A 15131-nucleotide genomic window follows, 5' to 3' on the forward strand; every position below is an offset into this window, starting at 1 on the left:
CATTTCGAAGGAATCGAAGTTTAGTTGAAAACAATAGAAACGGAGATGAAAAACAACAAGTATTTTGAGACTTATGATGGAGCTTGTTAGACTCGCGCTTTGATTTAGCAATTTACTCACTTACCTCCGATTGATTGACCATAACTCACTCAATTTAACTCGTAATTCATTGAAATTAGTTTCATTTTGAAGGAATCTAAGTGTAGTTTAAAACGAAAGAAACGAAGATGAAAAACTCCAAGTATTTTGAGAGTTTTGATGGAAATAGTTAGACTCGCGCTTTGGTTTAGCAATTTACTGACCTACCTCCGATTGATTGACCATAACTCACTCAATTTAACTCGTAATTCATTAAAATCAGTTTCATTTCGAAGGAATCGAAGTGTAGTTTAAAACGAAAGAAACGAAGATGAAAAACTCCAAGTATTTTGAGAGTTATGATGGAAATAGTTAGACTCGCGCTTTGGTTTAGCAATTTACTGACCTACCTCCGATTGATTGACCATAACTCACTCAATTTTACTCGTAATTCATTGAAATTAGTTCCATTTCGAAGGAATCGAAGTTTAGTTGAAAACAATAGAAACGGAGATGAAAAACAACAAGTATTTTGAGACTTATGATGGAGCTTGTTAGACTCGCGCTTTGATTTAGCAATTTACTCACTTACCTCCGATTGATTGACCATAACTCACTCAATTTAACTCGTAATTCATTGAAATTAGTTTCATTTTGAAGGAATCTAAGTGTAGTTTAAAACGAAAGAAACGAAGATGAAAAACTCCAAGTATTTTGAGAGTTTTGATGGAAATAGTTAGACGCGCGCTTTGGTTTAGCAATTTACTGACCTACCTCCGATTGATTGACCATAACTCAATCAATTTAACTCGTAATTCAATGAAATCAGTTTCATTTCGAAGGAATTGAAGTGTAGTTTAAAACGAAAGAAACGAAGATGAAAAAATCCAAGTATTTTGAGTGTTATGATTGAAATAGTTAGACTCGCGCTTTGGTTTAGCAATTTACTGACCTACCTCCGATTGATTGACCATAACTCACTCAATTTTACTCGTAATTCATTGAAATTAGTTCCATTTCGAATGAATCGAAGTGTAGTTTAAAATGAAAGAAACAGAGATGAAAAACTCCAAGTATTTTGAGAGTTATGATGGAAATAGTTAGACTCGCGCTTTGGTTTAGCAATTTATTGACATACTTCCGATTGATTGACCATAACTAACTCAATTTAACTTGTAATTCATTGAAATTAGTTCCATTTCGAAGGAATCGAAGTGTAGTTTAAAACGAAAGAAACGGAGATGAAAATTTCTAAGTATTTTGAGAGTTATGATGAAAATAGTTAGACTCACGCTTTGGTTTAGCAATTTACTGACCTACCTCCGATTGATTGACCATAACTCACCCAATTTAACTCGTAATTTATTGAAATTAGTTTCATTTCGAAGGAATCGAAGTGTCGTTTCAAACGAAAGAAACGGAGATGAAAAACTCCAAGTATTTTGAGAGTTATGATGGAAATAGTTAGACTCGCGCTTTGGTTTAGCAATTTAGTGACATACCTCCGATTGATTGACCATAACTCACTCAATTTAACTCGTAATTCATTGAAATTAGTTTCATTTCGAAGGAATCAAAGTGTAGTTGAAAACGAAAGAAACGGAGATGAAAAACTCCAAGTATTTTGAGAGTTATAATGGAAATAGTTAGACTCGCGCTTTGGTTTAGCAATTTACTGACATACCTACGATTGATTGACCATAACTCACTCAATTTTACTTGTAATTCATTGAAATTAGTTCCATTTCGAAGGAATCGAAGTGTAGTTTAAAATGAAAGAAACGGAGATGAAAAACTTCAAGTATTGAGAGTTATGACGAAAATAGTTAGACTCGCGCTTTGGTTTAGCAATTTACTGACCTACCTCCGATTGATTGACAATAACTCACTCAATTTTACTCGTAATTCATTGAAATTTGTTCCATTTCGAAGGAATCGAAGTTTAGTTGAAAACGAAAGAAACGGAGATGAAAAACAACAAGTATTTTGAGACTTATGATGGCGCTTGTTAGACTCGCGCTTTGGTTTAGTAATTTACTCACTTACCTCCGATTGATTGACCATAACTCACTCAATTTAACTCGTAATTCATTGAAATTAGTTTCATTTCGAAGGAATCTAAGTGTAGTTTAAAACGAAAGAAACGAAGATGAAAAACTCCAAGTATTTTGAGAGTTTTGATGGAAATAGTTAGACTCGCGCTTTGGTTTAGCAATTTACTGACCTACCTCCGATTGATTGACCATAACTCACTCAATTTAACTCGTAATTCATTGAAATCAGTTTCATTTCGAAGGAATCGAAGTGTAGTTTAAAACGAAAGAAACGAAGATGAAAAACTCCAAGTATTTTGAGAGTTATGATGGAAATAGTTAGACTCGCGCTTTCTTTAGCAATTTACTGACCTACCTCCGATTGATTGACCATAACTCACTCAATTGAACTCGTAATTCATTGAAATTAGTTTCATTTCGAAGGAATCGAAGTGTAGTTTAAAACGAAAGAAACGGAGATGAAAAACTCCATGTATTTTGAGAGTTACGATGGAAATAGTTAGACTCGCGCTTTGGTTTAGCAATTTACTGACCTACCTCCGATTGATTGACAATAACTCACTCAATTTAACTCGTAATTCATTGAAATCAGTTTCATTTCGAAGGAATCGAAGTGTAGTTTAAAACGAAAGAAACGAAGATGAAAAACTCCAAGTATTTTGAGAGTTATGATGGAAATAGTTAGACTCGCGCTTTGGTTTAGCAATTTACTGACCTACCTCCGATTGATTGACCATAACTCACTCAATTTAACTCGTAATTCATTAAAATCAGTTTCATTTCGAAGGAATCGAAGTGTAGTTTAAAACGAAAGAAACGAAGATGAAAAACTGCAAGTATTTTGAAAGTTATGATGGAAATAGTTAGACTCGCGCTTTGGTTTAGAAATTTACTGACCTACCTCCGATTGATTGACCATAACTCACTCAAGTCAACTCGTAATTCATTGAAATTAGCTCCATTTCGAAGGAATCGAAGTGTAGTTTAAAACGAACGAAACGGAGATGAAAAACTAAAAGTATTTTGAGAGTTATGATGGAAGTGGTTAGTCTCGCGCTTTGGTTTAGCAATTTACCGACCTACCTTCGATTGATTGTCCATAACTCAGTTAATTCGACTCGTAATTCATTGACATTAGTTCAATTTCGAAGGAATCCAAGTGTAGTTTAAAACGAAAGAAACGGAGATGAAAAACTCCAAGTATTTTGAGAGTTATGATGGAAATAGTTAGACTCGCGCTTTGGTTTAGCAATTTACTGACCTACCTCCGATTGATTGACCATAACTCACTCAATTTTACTCGTAATTCATTGAAATTAGTTCCATTTCGAATGAATCGAAGTGTAGTTTAAAACGAAAGAAACAGAGATGAAAAACTCCAAGTATTTTGAGAGTTATGATGGAAATAGTTAGACTCGCGCTTTGGTTTAGCAATTTACTGACCTACCTTCGTTTGATTGACCATAACTCACTCAGGTCAACTCGTAATTCATTGAAATTAGCTCCATTTCGAAGAAATCGAAGTGTAGTTTAAAACGAACGAAACGGAGATGAAAAACTACAAGTATTTTGAGAGTTATGATGGAAGTGGTTAGTCTCGCGCTTTGGTTTAGCAATTTACCGACCTACCTTCGATTGATTGTCCATAACTCAGTTAATTCGACTCGTAATTCATTGACATTAGTTCAATTTCGAAGGAATCGAAGTGTAGTTTAAAACGAAAGAAACGGAGATGAAAAACTCCAAGTATTTTGAGAGTTATGATGGAAATAGTTAGACTCGCGCTTTGGTTTAGCAATTTACTGACCTACCTCCGATTGATTGACCATAACTCACTCAATTTTACTCGTAATTCATTGAAATTAGTTTAATTTCGAATGAATCGAAGTATAGTTTAAAACGAAAGAAACAGAGATGAAAAACTCCAAGTATTTTGAGAGTTATGATGAAAATAGTTAGACTCACGCTTTGGTTTAGCAATTTACTGACCTACCTCGGATTGATTGACCATAACTCACCCAATTTAACTCGTAATTTATTGAAATTAGTTTCATTTCGAAGGAATCGAAGTGTCGTTTCAAACGAAAGAAACGGAGATGAAAAACTCCAAGTATTTTGAGAGTTATGACGAAAATAGTTAGACTCGCGCTTTGGTTTAGCAATTTACTGACCTACCTCCGATTGATTGACCATAACTCACTCAATTTTACTCGTAATTCATTGAAATTAGTTACATTTCGAAAGAATCGAAGTTTAGTTGAAAACAATAGAAACGGAGATGAAAAACAACAAGTATTTTGAGACTTATGATGGAGCTTGTTAGACTCGCGCTTTGATTTAGCAATTTACTCACTTACCTCCGATTGATTGACCATAACTCACTCAATTTAACTCGTAATTCATTGAAATTAGTTTCATTTTGAAGGAATCTAAGTGTAGTTTAAAACGAAAGAAACGAAGATGAAAAACTCCAAGTATTTTGAGAGTTTTGACTGAAATAGTTAGACTCGCGCTTTGGTTTAGCAATTTACTGATTTACCTCCGATTGATTGACCATAACTCAATCAATTTAACTCGTAATTCATTGAAATCAGTTTCATTTCGAAGGAATTGAAGTGTAGTTTAAAACGAAAGAAACGAAGATGAAAAAATCCAAGTATTTTGAGAGTTATGATTGAAATAGTTAGACTCGCGCTTTGGTTTACCAATTTACTGACCTACCTCCGATTGATTGACCATAACTCACTCAATTTTACTCGTAATTCATTGAAATTAGTTCCATTTCGAATGAATCGAAGTGTAGTTTAAAATGAAAGAAACAGAGATGAAAAACTCCAAGTATTTTGAGAGTTATGATGGAAATAGTTAGACTCGCGCTTTGGTTTAGCAATTTACTGACATACTTCCGATTGATTGACCATAACTAACTCAATTTAACTTGTAATTCATTGAAATTAGTTCCATTTCGAAGGAATCGAAGTGTAGTTTAAAACGAAAGAAACGGAGATGAAAATTTCTAAGTATTTTGAGAGTTATGATGAAAATAGTTAGACTCACGCTTTGGTTTAGCAATTTACTGACCTACCTCCGATTGATTGACCATAACTCACCCAATTTAACTCGTAATTTATTGAAATTAGTTTCATTTCGAAGGAATCGAAGTGTCGTTTCAAACGAAAGAAACGGAGATGAAAAACTCCAAGTATTTTGAGAGTTATGATGGAAATAGTTAGACTCGCGCTTTGGTTTAGCAATTTAGTGACATACCTCCGATTGATTGACCATAACTCACTCAATTTAACTCGTAATTCATTGAAATTAGTTTCATTTCGAAGGAATCAAAGTGTAGTTGAAAACGAAAGAAACGGAGATGAAAAACTCCAAGTATTTTGAGAGTTATAATGGAAATAGTTAGACTCGCGCTTTGGTTTAGCAATTTACTGACATACCTACGATTGATTGACCATAACTCACTCAATTTTACTTGTAATTCATTGAAATTAGTTCCATTTCGAAGGAATCGAAGTGTAGTTTAAAACGAAAGAAACGGAGATGAAAAACTTCAAGTATTGAGAGTTATGACGAAAATAGTTAGACTCGCGCTTTGGTTTAGCAATTTACTGACCTACCTCCGATTGATTGACCATAACTCACTCAATTTTACTCGTAATTCATTGAAATTTGTTCCATTTCGAAGGAATCGAAGTTTACTTGAAAACGAAAGAAACGGAGATGAAAAACAACAAGTATTTTGAGACTTATGATGGCGCTTGTTAGACTCGCGCTTTGGTTTAGCAATTTACTCACTTACCTCCGATTGATTGACCATAACTCACTCAATTTAACTCGTAATTCATTGAAATTAGTTTCATTTCGAAGGAATCTAAGTGTAGTTTAAAACGAAAGAAACGAAGATGAAAAACTCCAAGTATTTTGAGAGTTTTGATGGAAATAGTTAGACTCGCGCTTTGGTTTAGCAATTTACTGACCTACCTCCGATTGATTGACCATAACTCACTCAATTTAACTCGTAATTCATTGAAATCAGTTTCATTTCGAAGGAATCGAAGTGTAGTTTAAAACGAAAGAAACGAAGATGAAAAACTCCAAGTATTTTGAGAGTTATGATGGAAATAGTTAGACTCGCGCTTTGTTTAGCAATTTACTGACCTACCTCCGATTGATTGACCATAACTCACTCAATTGAACTCGTAATTCATTGAAATTAGTTTCATTTCGAAGGAATCGAAGTGTAGTTTAAAACGAAAGAAACGGAGATGAAAAACTCCAAGTATTTTGAGAGTTACGATGGAAATAGTTAGACTCGCGCTTTGGTTTAGCAATTTACTGACCTACCTCCGATTGATTGACAATAACTCACTCAATTTAACTCGTAATTCATTGAAATCAGTTTCATTTCGAAGGAATCGAAGTGTAGTTTAAAACGAAAGAAACGAAGATGAAAAACTCTAAGTATTTTGAGAGTTATGATGGAAATAGTTAGACTCGCGCTTTGGTTTAGCAATTTACTGACCTACCTCCGATTGATTGACCATAACTCACTCAATTTAACTCGTAATTCATTAAAATCAGTTTCATTTCGAAGGAATCGAAGTGTAGTTTAAAACGAAAGAAACGAAGATGAAAAACTCCAAGTATTTTGAGAGTTATGATGGAAATAGTTAGACACGTGCTTTGGTTTAGCAATTTACTGACCTACCTTCGATTGATTGACCATAACTCACTCAAGTCAACTCGTAATTCATTGAAATTGGCTCTATTTCGAAGGAATCGAAGTTTAGTTTAAAACGAACGAAACGGAGATGAAAAACTAAAAGTATTTTGAGAGTTATGATGGAAGTGGTTAGTCTCGCGCTTTGGTTTAGCAATTTACCGACCTACCTTCGATTGATTGTCCATAACTCAGTTAATTCGACTCGTAATTCATTGACATTAGTTCAATTTCGAAGGAATCGAAGTGTAGTTTAAAACGAAAGAAACGGAGATGAAAAACTCCAAGTATTTTGAGAGTTTTGATGGAAATAGTTAGACTCGCGCTTTGGTTTAGCAATTTACTGACCTACCTCCGATTGATTGACCATAACTCACTCAATTTAACTCGTAATTCATTGAAATCAGTTTCATTTCGAAGGAATCGAAGTTTAGTTGAAAACGAAAGAAACGGAGATGAAAAACAACAAGTATTTTGAGACTTATGATGGAGCTTGTTAGACTCGCGCTTTGGTTTAGCAATTTACTCAATTACCTACGATTGATTGACCATAACTCACTCAATTTAACTCGTAATTCATTGAAATTAGTTTCATTTCGAGAAATCTAAGTGTAGTTTAAAACGAAAGAAACGAAGATGAAAAACTCCAAGTATTTTGAGAGTTTTGATGGAAATAGTTAGACTCGCGCTTTGATTTAGCAATTTACTGACCTACCTCCGATTGATTGACCATAACTCACTCAATTTAACTCGTAATTCATTGAAATCAGTTTCATTTCGAAGGAATCGAAGTGTAGTTTAAAACGAAAGAAACGAAGATGAAAAACTCCAAGTATTTTGAGAGTTATGATGGAAATAGTTAGACTCGGGCTTTGGTTTAGCAATTTACTGACCTACCTCCGATTGATTGACCATAACTCACTCAATTTAACTCGTAATTCATTGAAATCAGTTTCATTTCGAAGGAATCGAAGTGTAGTTTAAAACGAAAGAAACGAAGATGAAAAACTCCAAGTATTTTGAGAGTTATGATGGAAATAGTTAGACTCGCGCTTTGTTTAGCAATTTACTGACCTACCTCCGATTGATTGACCATAACTCACTCAATTGAACTCGTAATTCATTGAAATTAGTTTCATTTCGAAGGAATCGAAGTGTAGTTTAAAACGAAAGAAACGAAGATGAAAAACTCCAAGTATTTTGAGAGTTAGGATGGAAATAGTTAGACTCGCGCTTTGGTTTAGCAATTTACTGACGTACTTCCGATTGATTGACCATAACTCACTCAATTTAACTCGTAATTCATTGAAATTAGTTTTATTTCGAAGGAATCGAAGTGTAGTTTAAAACGAAAGAAACGGAGATGAAAATTTCCAAGTATTTTGAGAGTTATGATGGAAATAGTTAGACTCGCGCTTTGGTTTAGCAATTTACTGACTTACCTCCGATTGATTGACCATAACTCACTCAATTTAACTCGTAATTCATTAAAATCAGTTTCATTTCGAAGGAATCGAAGTGTAGTTTAAAACGAAAGAAACGAAGATGAAAAACTCCAAGTATTTTGAGAGTTATGATGGAAATAGTTAGACTCGCGCTTTGGTTTAGCAATTTACTGACCTACCTCCGATTGATTGACCATAACTCACTCAATTTTACTCGTAATTCATTGAAATTAGTTCCATTTCGAAGGAATCGAAGTTTAGTTGAAACAATAGAAACGGAGATGAAAAACAACAAGTATTTTGAGACTTATGATGGAGCTTGTTAGACTCGCGCTTTGATTTAGCAATTTACTCACTTACCTCCGATTGATTGACCATAACTCACTCAATTTAACTCGTAATTCATTGAAATTAGTTTCATTTTGAAGGAATCTAAGTGTAGTTTAAAACGAAAGAAACGGAGATGAAAAACTCCAAGTATTTTGAGAGTTTTGATGGAAATAGTTAGACGCGCGCTTTGGTTTAGCAATTTACTGACCTACCTCCGATTGATTGACCATAACTCAATCAATTTAACTCGTAATTCAATGAAATCAGTTTCATTTCGAAGGAATTGAAGTGTAGTTTAAAACGAAAGAAACGAAGATGAAAAAATCCAAGTATTTTGAGTGTTATGATTGAAATAGTTAGACTCGCGCTTTGGTTTAGCAATTTACTGACCTACCTCCGATTGATTGACCATAACTCACTCAATTTTACTCGTAATTCATTGAAATTAGTTCCATTTCGAATGAATCGAAGTGTAGTTTAAAATGAAAGAAACAGAGATGAAAAACTCCAAGTATTTTGAGAGTTATGATGGAAATAGTTAGACTCGCGCTTTGGTTTAGCAATTTATTGACATACTTCCGATTGATTGACCATAACTAACTCAATTTAACTTGTAATTCATTGAAATTAGTTCCATTTCGAAGGAATCGAAGTGTAGTTTAAAACGAAAGAAACGGAGATGAAAATTTCTAAGTATTTTGAGAGTTATGATGAAAATAGTTAGACTCACGCTTTGGTTTAGCAATTTACTGACCTACCTCCGATTGATTGACCATAACTCACCCAATTTAACTCGTAATTTATTGAAATTAGTTTCATTTCGAAGGAATCGAAGTGTCGTTTCAAACGAAAGAAACGGAGATGAAAAACTCCAAGTATTTTGAGAGTTATGATGGAAATAGTTAGACTCGCGCTTTGGTTTAGCAATTTAGTGACATACCTCCGATTGATTGACCATAACTCACTCAATTTAACTCGTAATTCATTGAAATTAGTTTCATTTCGAAGGAATCAAAGTGTAGTTGAAAACGAAAGAAACGGAGATGAAAAACTCCAAGTATTTTGAGAGTTATAATGGAAATAGTTAGACTCGCGCTTTGGTTTAGCAATTTACTGACATACCTACGATTGATTGACCATAACTCACTCAATTTTACTTGTAATTCATTGAAATTAGTTCCATTTCGAAGGAATCGAAGTGTAGTTTAAAATGAAAGAAACGGAGATGAAAAACTTCAAGTATTGAGAGTTATGACGAAAATAGTTAGACTCGCGCTTTGGTTTAGCAATTTACTGACCTACCTCCGATTGATTGACAATAACTCACTCAATTTTACTCGTAATTCATTGAAATTTGTTCCATTTCGAAGGAATCGAAGTTTAGTTGAAAACGAAAGAAACGGAGATGAAAAACAACAAGTATTTTGAGACTTATGATGGCGCTTGTTAGACTCGCGCTTTGGTTTAGCAATTTACTCACTTACCTCCGATTGATTGACCATAACTCACTCAATTTAACTCGTAATTCATTGAAATTAGTTTCATTTCGAAGGAATCTAAGTGTAGTTTAAAACGAAAGAAACGAAGATGAAAAACTCCAAGTATTTTGAGAGTTTTGATGGAAATAGTTAGACTCGCGCTTTGGTTTAGCAATTTACTGACCTACCTCCGATTGATTGACCATAACTCACTCAATTTAACTCGTAATTCATTGAAATCAGTTTCATTTCGAAGGAATCGAAGTGTAGTTTAAAACGAAAGAAACGAAGATGAAAAACTCCAAGTATTTTGAGAGTTATGATGGAAATAGTTAGACTCGCGCTTTCTTTAGCAATTTACTGACCTACCTCCGATTGATTGACCATAACTCACTCAATTAAACTCGTAATTCATTGAAATTAGTTTCATTTCGAAGGAATCGAAGTGTAGTTTAAAACGAAAGAAACGGAGATGAAAAACTCCATGTATTTTGAGAGTTACGATGGAAATAGTTAGACTCGCGCTTTGGTTTAGCAATTTACTGACCTACCTCCGATTGATTGACAATAACTCACTCAATTTAACTCGTAATTCATTGAAATCAGTTTCATTTCGAAGGAATCGAAGTGTAGTTTAAAACGAAAGAAACGAAGATGAAAAACTCCAAGTATTTTGAGAGTTATGATGGAAATAGTTAGACTCGCGCTTTGGTTTAGCAATTTACTGACCTACCTCCGATTGATTGACCATAACTCACTCAATTTAACTCGTAATTCATTAAAATCAGTTTCATTTCGAAGGAATCGAAGTGTAGTTTAAAACGAAAGAAACGAAGATGAAAAACTGCAAGTATTTTGAAAGTTATGATGGAAATAGTTAGACTCGCGCTTTGGTTTAGCAATTTACTGGCCTACCTCCGATTGATTGACCATAACTCACTCAAGTCAACTCGTAATTCATTGAAATTAGCTCCATTTCGAAGGAATCGAAGTGTAGTTTAAAACGAACGAAACGGAGATGAAAAACTAAAAGTATTTTGAGAGTTATGATGGAAGTGGTTAGTCTCGCGCTTTGGTTTAGCAATTTACCGACCTACCTTCGATTGATTGTCCATAACTCAGTTAATTCGACTCGTAATTCATTGACATTAGTTCAATTTCGAAGGAATCCAAGTGTAGTTTAAAACGAAAGAAACGGAGATGAAAAACTCCAAGTATTTTGAGAGTTATGATGGAAATAGTTAGACTCGCGCTTTGGTTTAGCAATTTACTGACCTACCTCCGATTGATTGACCATAACTCACTCAATTTTACTCGTAATTCATTGAAATTAGTTCCATTTCGAATGAATCGAAGTGTAGTTTAAAACGAAAGAAACAGAGATGAAAAACTTCAAGTATTTTGAGAGTTATGATGGAAATAGTTAGACTCGCGCTTTGGTTTAGCAATTTACTGACCTACCTTCGTTTGATTGACCATAACTCACTCAGGTCAACTCGTAATTCATTGAAATTAGCTCCATTTCGAAGAAATCGAAGTGTAGTTTAAAACGAACGAAACGGAGATGAAAAACTACAAGTATTTTGAGAGTTATGATGGAAGTGGTTAGTCTCGCGCTTTGGTTTAGCAATTTACCGACCTACCTTCGATTGATTGTCCATAACTCAGTTAATTCGACTCGTAATTCATTGACATTAGTTCAATTTCGAAGGAATCGAAGTGTAGTTTAAAACGAAAGAAACGAAGATGAAAAACTCCAAGTATTTTGAGAGTTATGATGGAAATAGTTAGACTCGCGCTTTGGTTTAGCAATTTACTGACCTACCTCCGATTGATTGACCATAACTCACTCAATTTTACTCGTAATTCATTGAAATTAGTTTAATTTCGAATGAATCGAAGTATAGTTTAAAACGAAAGAAACAGAGATGAAAAACTCCAAGTATTTTGAGAGTTATGATGAAAATAGTTAGACTCACGCTTTGGTTTAGCAATTTACTGACCTACCTCGGATTGATTGACCATAACTCACCCAATTTAACTCGTAATTTATTGAAATTAGTTTCATTTCGAAGGAATCGAAGTGTCGTTTCAAACGAAAGAAACGGAGATGAAAAACTCCAAGTATTTTGAGAGTTATGACGAAAATAGTTAGAGTCGCGCTTTGGTTTAGCAATTTACTGACCTACCTCCGATTGATTGACCATAACTCACTCAATTTTACTCGTAATTCATTGAAATTAGTTACATTTCGAAAGAATCGAAGTTTAGTTGAAAACAATAGAAACGGAGATGAAAAACAACAAGTATTTTGAGACTTATGATGGAGCTTGTTAGACTCGCGCTTTGATTTAGCAATTTACTCACTTACCTCCGATTGATTGACCATAACTCACTCAATTTAACTCGTAATTCATTGAAATTAGTTTCATTTTGAAGGAATCTAAGTGTAGTTTAAAACGAAAGAAACGAAGATGAAAAACTCCAAGTATTTTGAGAGTTTTGATTGAAATAGTTAGACTCGCGCTTTGGTTTAGCAATTTACTGACCTACCTCCGATTGATTGACCATAACTCAATCAATTTAACTCGTAATTCATTGAAATCAGTTTCATTTCGAAGGAATTGAAGTGTAGTTTAAAACGAAAGAAACGAAGATGAAAAAATCCAAGTATTTTGAGAGTTATGATTGAAATAGTTAGACTCGCGCTTTGGTTTACCAATTTACTGACCTACCTCCGATTGATTGACCATAACTCACTCAATTTTACTCGTAATTCATTGAAATTAGTTCCATTTCGAATGAATCGAAGTGTAGTTTAAAATGAAAGAAACAGAGATGAAAAACTCCAAGTATTTTGAGAGTTATGATGGAAATAGTTAGACTCGCGCTTTGGTTTAGCAATTTACTGACATACTTCCGATTGATTGACCATAACTAACTCAATTTAACTTGTAATTCATTGAAATTAGTTCCATTTCGAAGGAATCGAAGTGTAGTTTAAAACGAAAGAAACGGAGATGAAAATTTCTAAGTATTTTGAGAGTTATGATGAAAATAGTTAGACTCACGCTTTGGTTTAGCAATTTACTGACCTACCTCCGATTGATTGACCATAACTCACCCAATTTAACTCGTAATTTATTGAAATTAGTTTCATTTCGAAGGAATCGAAGTGTCGTTTCAAACGAAAGAAACGGAGATGAAAAACTCCAAGTATTTTGAGAGTTATGATGGAAATAGTTAGACTCGCGCTTTGGTTTAGCAATTTAGTGACATACCTCCGATTGATTGACCATAACTCACTCAATTTAACTCGTAATTCATTGAAATTAGTTTCATTTCGAAGGAATCAAAGTGTAGTTGAAAACGAAAGAAACGGAGATGAAAAACTCCAAGTATTTTGAGAGTTATAATGGAAATAGTTAGACTCGCGCTTTGGTTTAGCAATTTACTGACATACCTACGATTGATTGACCATAACTCACTCAATTTTACTTGTAATTCATTGAAATTAGTTCCATTTCGAAGGAATCGAAGTGTAGTTTAAAACGAAAGAAACGGAGATGAAAAACTTCAAGTATTGAGAGTTATGACGAAAATAGTTAGACTCGCGCTTTGGTTTAGCAATTTACTGACCTACCTCCGATTGATTGACCATAACTCACTCAATTTTACTCGTAATTCATTGAAATTTGTTCCATTTCGAAGGAATCGAAGTTTACTTGAAAACGAAAGAAACGGAGATGAAAAACAACAAGTATTTTGAGACTTATGATGGCGCTTGTTAGACTCGCGCTTTGGTTTAGCAATTTACTCACTTACCTCCGATTGATTGACCATAACTCACTCAATTTAACTCGTAATTCATTGAAATTAGTTTCATTTCGAAGGAATCTAAGTGTAGTTTAAAACGAAAGAAACGAAGATGAAAAACTCCAAGTATTTTGAGAGTTTTGATGGAAATAGTTAGACTCGCGCTTTGGTTTAGCAATTTACTGACCTACCTCCGATTGATTGACCATAACTCACTCAATTTAACTCGTAATTCATTGAAATCAGTTTCATTTCGAAGGAATCGAAGTGTAGTTTAAAACGAAAGAAACGAAGATGAAAAACTCCAAGTATTTTGAGAGTTATGATGGAAATAGTTAGACTCGCGCTTTGTTTAGCAATTTACTGACCTACCTCCGATTGATTGACCATAACTCACTCAATTGAACTCGTAATTCATTGAAATTAGTTTCATTTCGAAGGAATCGAAGTGTAGTTTAAAACGAAAGAAACGGAGATGAAAAACTCCAAGTATTTTGAGAGTTACGATGGAAATAGTTAGACTCGCGCTTTGGTTTAGCAATTTACTGACCTACCTCCGATTGATTGACAATAACTCACTCAATTTAACTCGTAATTCATTGAAATCAGTTTCATTTCGAAGGAATCGAAGTGTAGTTTAAAACGAAAGAAACGAAGATGAAAAACTCTAAGTATTTTGAGAGTTATGATGGAAATAGTTAGACTCGCGCTTTGGTTTAGCAATTTACTGACCTACCTCCGATTGATTGACCATAACTCACCCAATTTAACTCGTAATTTATTGAAATTTGTTCCATTTCGAAGGAATCGAAGTTTACTTGAAAACGAAAGAAACGGAGATGAAAAACAACAAGTATTTTGAGACTTATGATGGCGCTTGTTAGACTCGCGCTTTGGTTTAGCAATTTACTCACTTACCTCCGATTGATTGACCATAACTCACTCAATTTAACTCGTAATTCATTGAAATTAGTTTCATTTCGAAGGAATCTAAGTGTAGTTTAAAACGAAAGAAACGAAGATGAAAAACTCCAAGTATTTTGAGAGTTTTGATGGAAATAGTTAGACTCGCGCTTTGGTTTAGCAATTTACTGACCTACCTCCGATTGATTGACCATAACTCACTCAATTTAACTCGTAATTCATTGAAATCAGTTTCATTTCGAAGGAATCGAAGTGTAGTTTAAAACGAAAGAAA

Source organism: Tasmannia lanceolata, unplaced genomic scaffold, assembly GCF_043159265.1.
Source record: "Tasmannia lanceolata isolate RefF3 unplaced genomic scaffold, GAP_Taslan_0.1 ptg000001l, whole genome shotgun sequence".
In the NCBI taxonomy this organism is placed as follows: domain Eukaryota; kingdom Viridiplantae; phylum Streptophyta; class Magnoliopsida; order Canellales; family Winteraceae; genus Tasmannia; species Tasmannia lanceolata.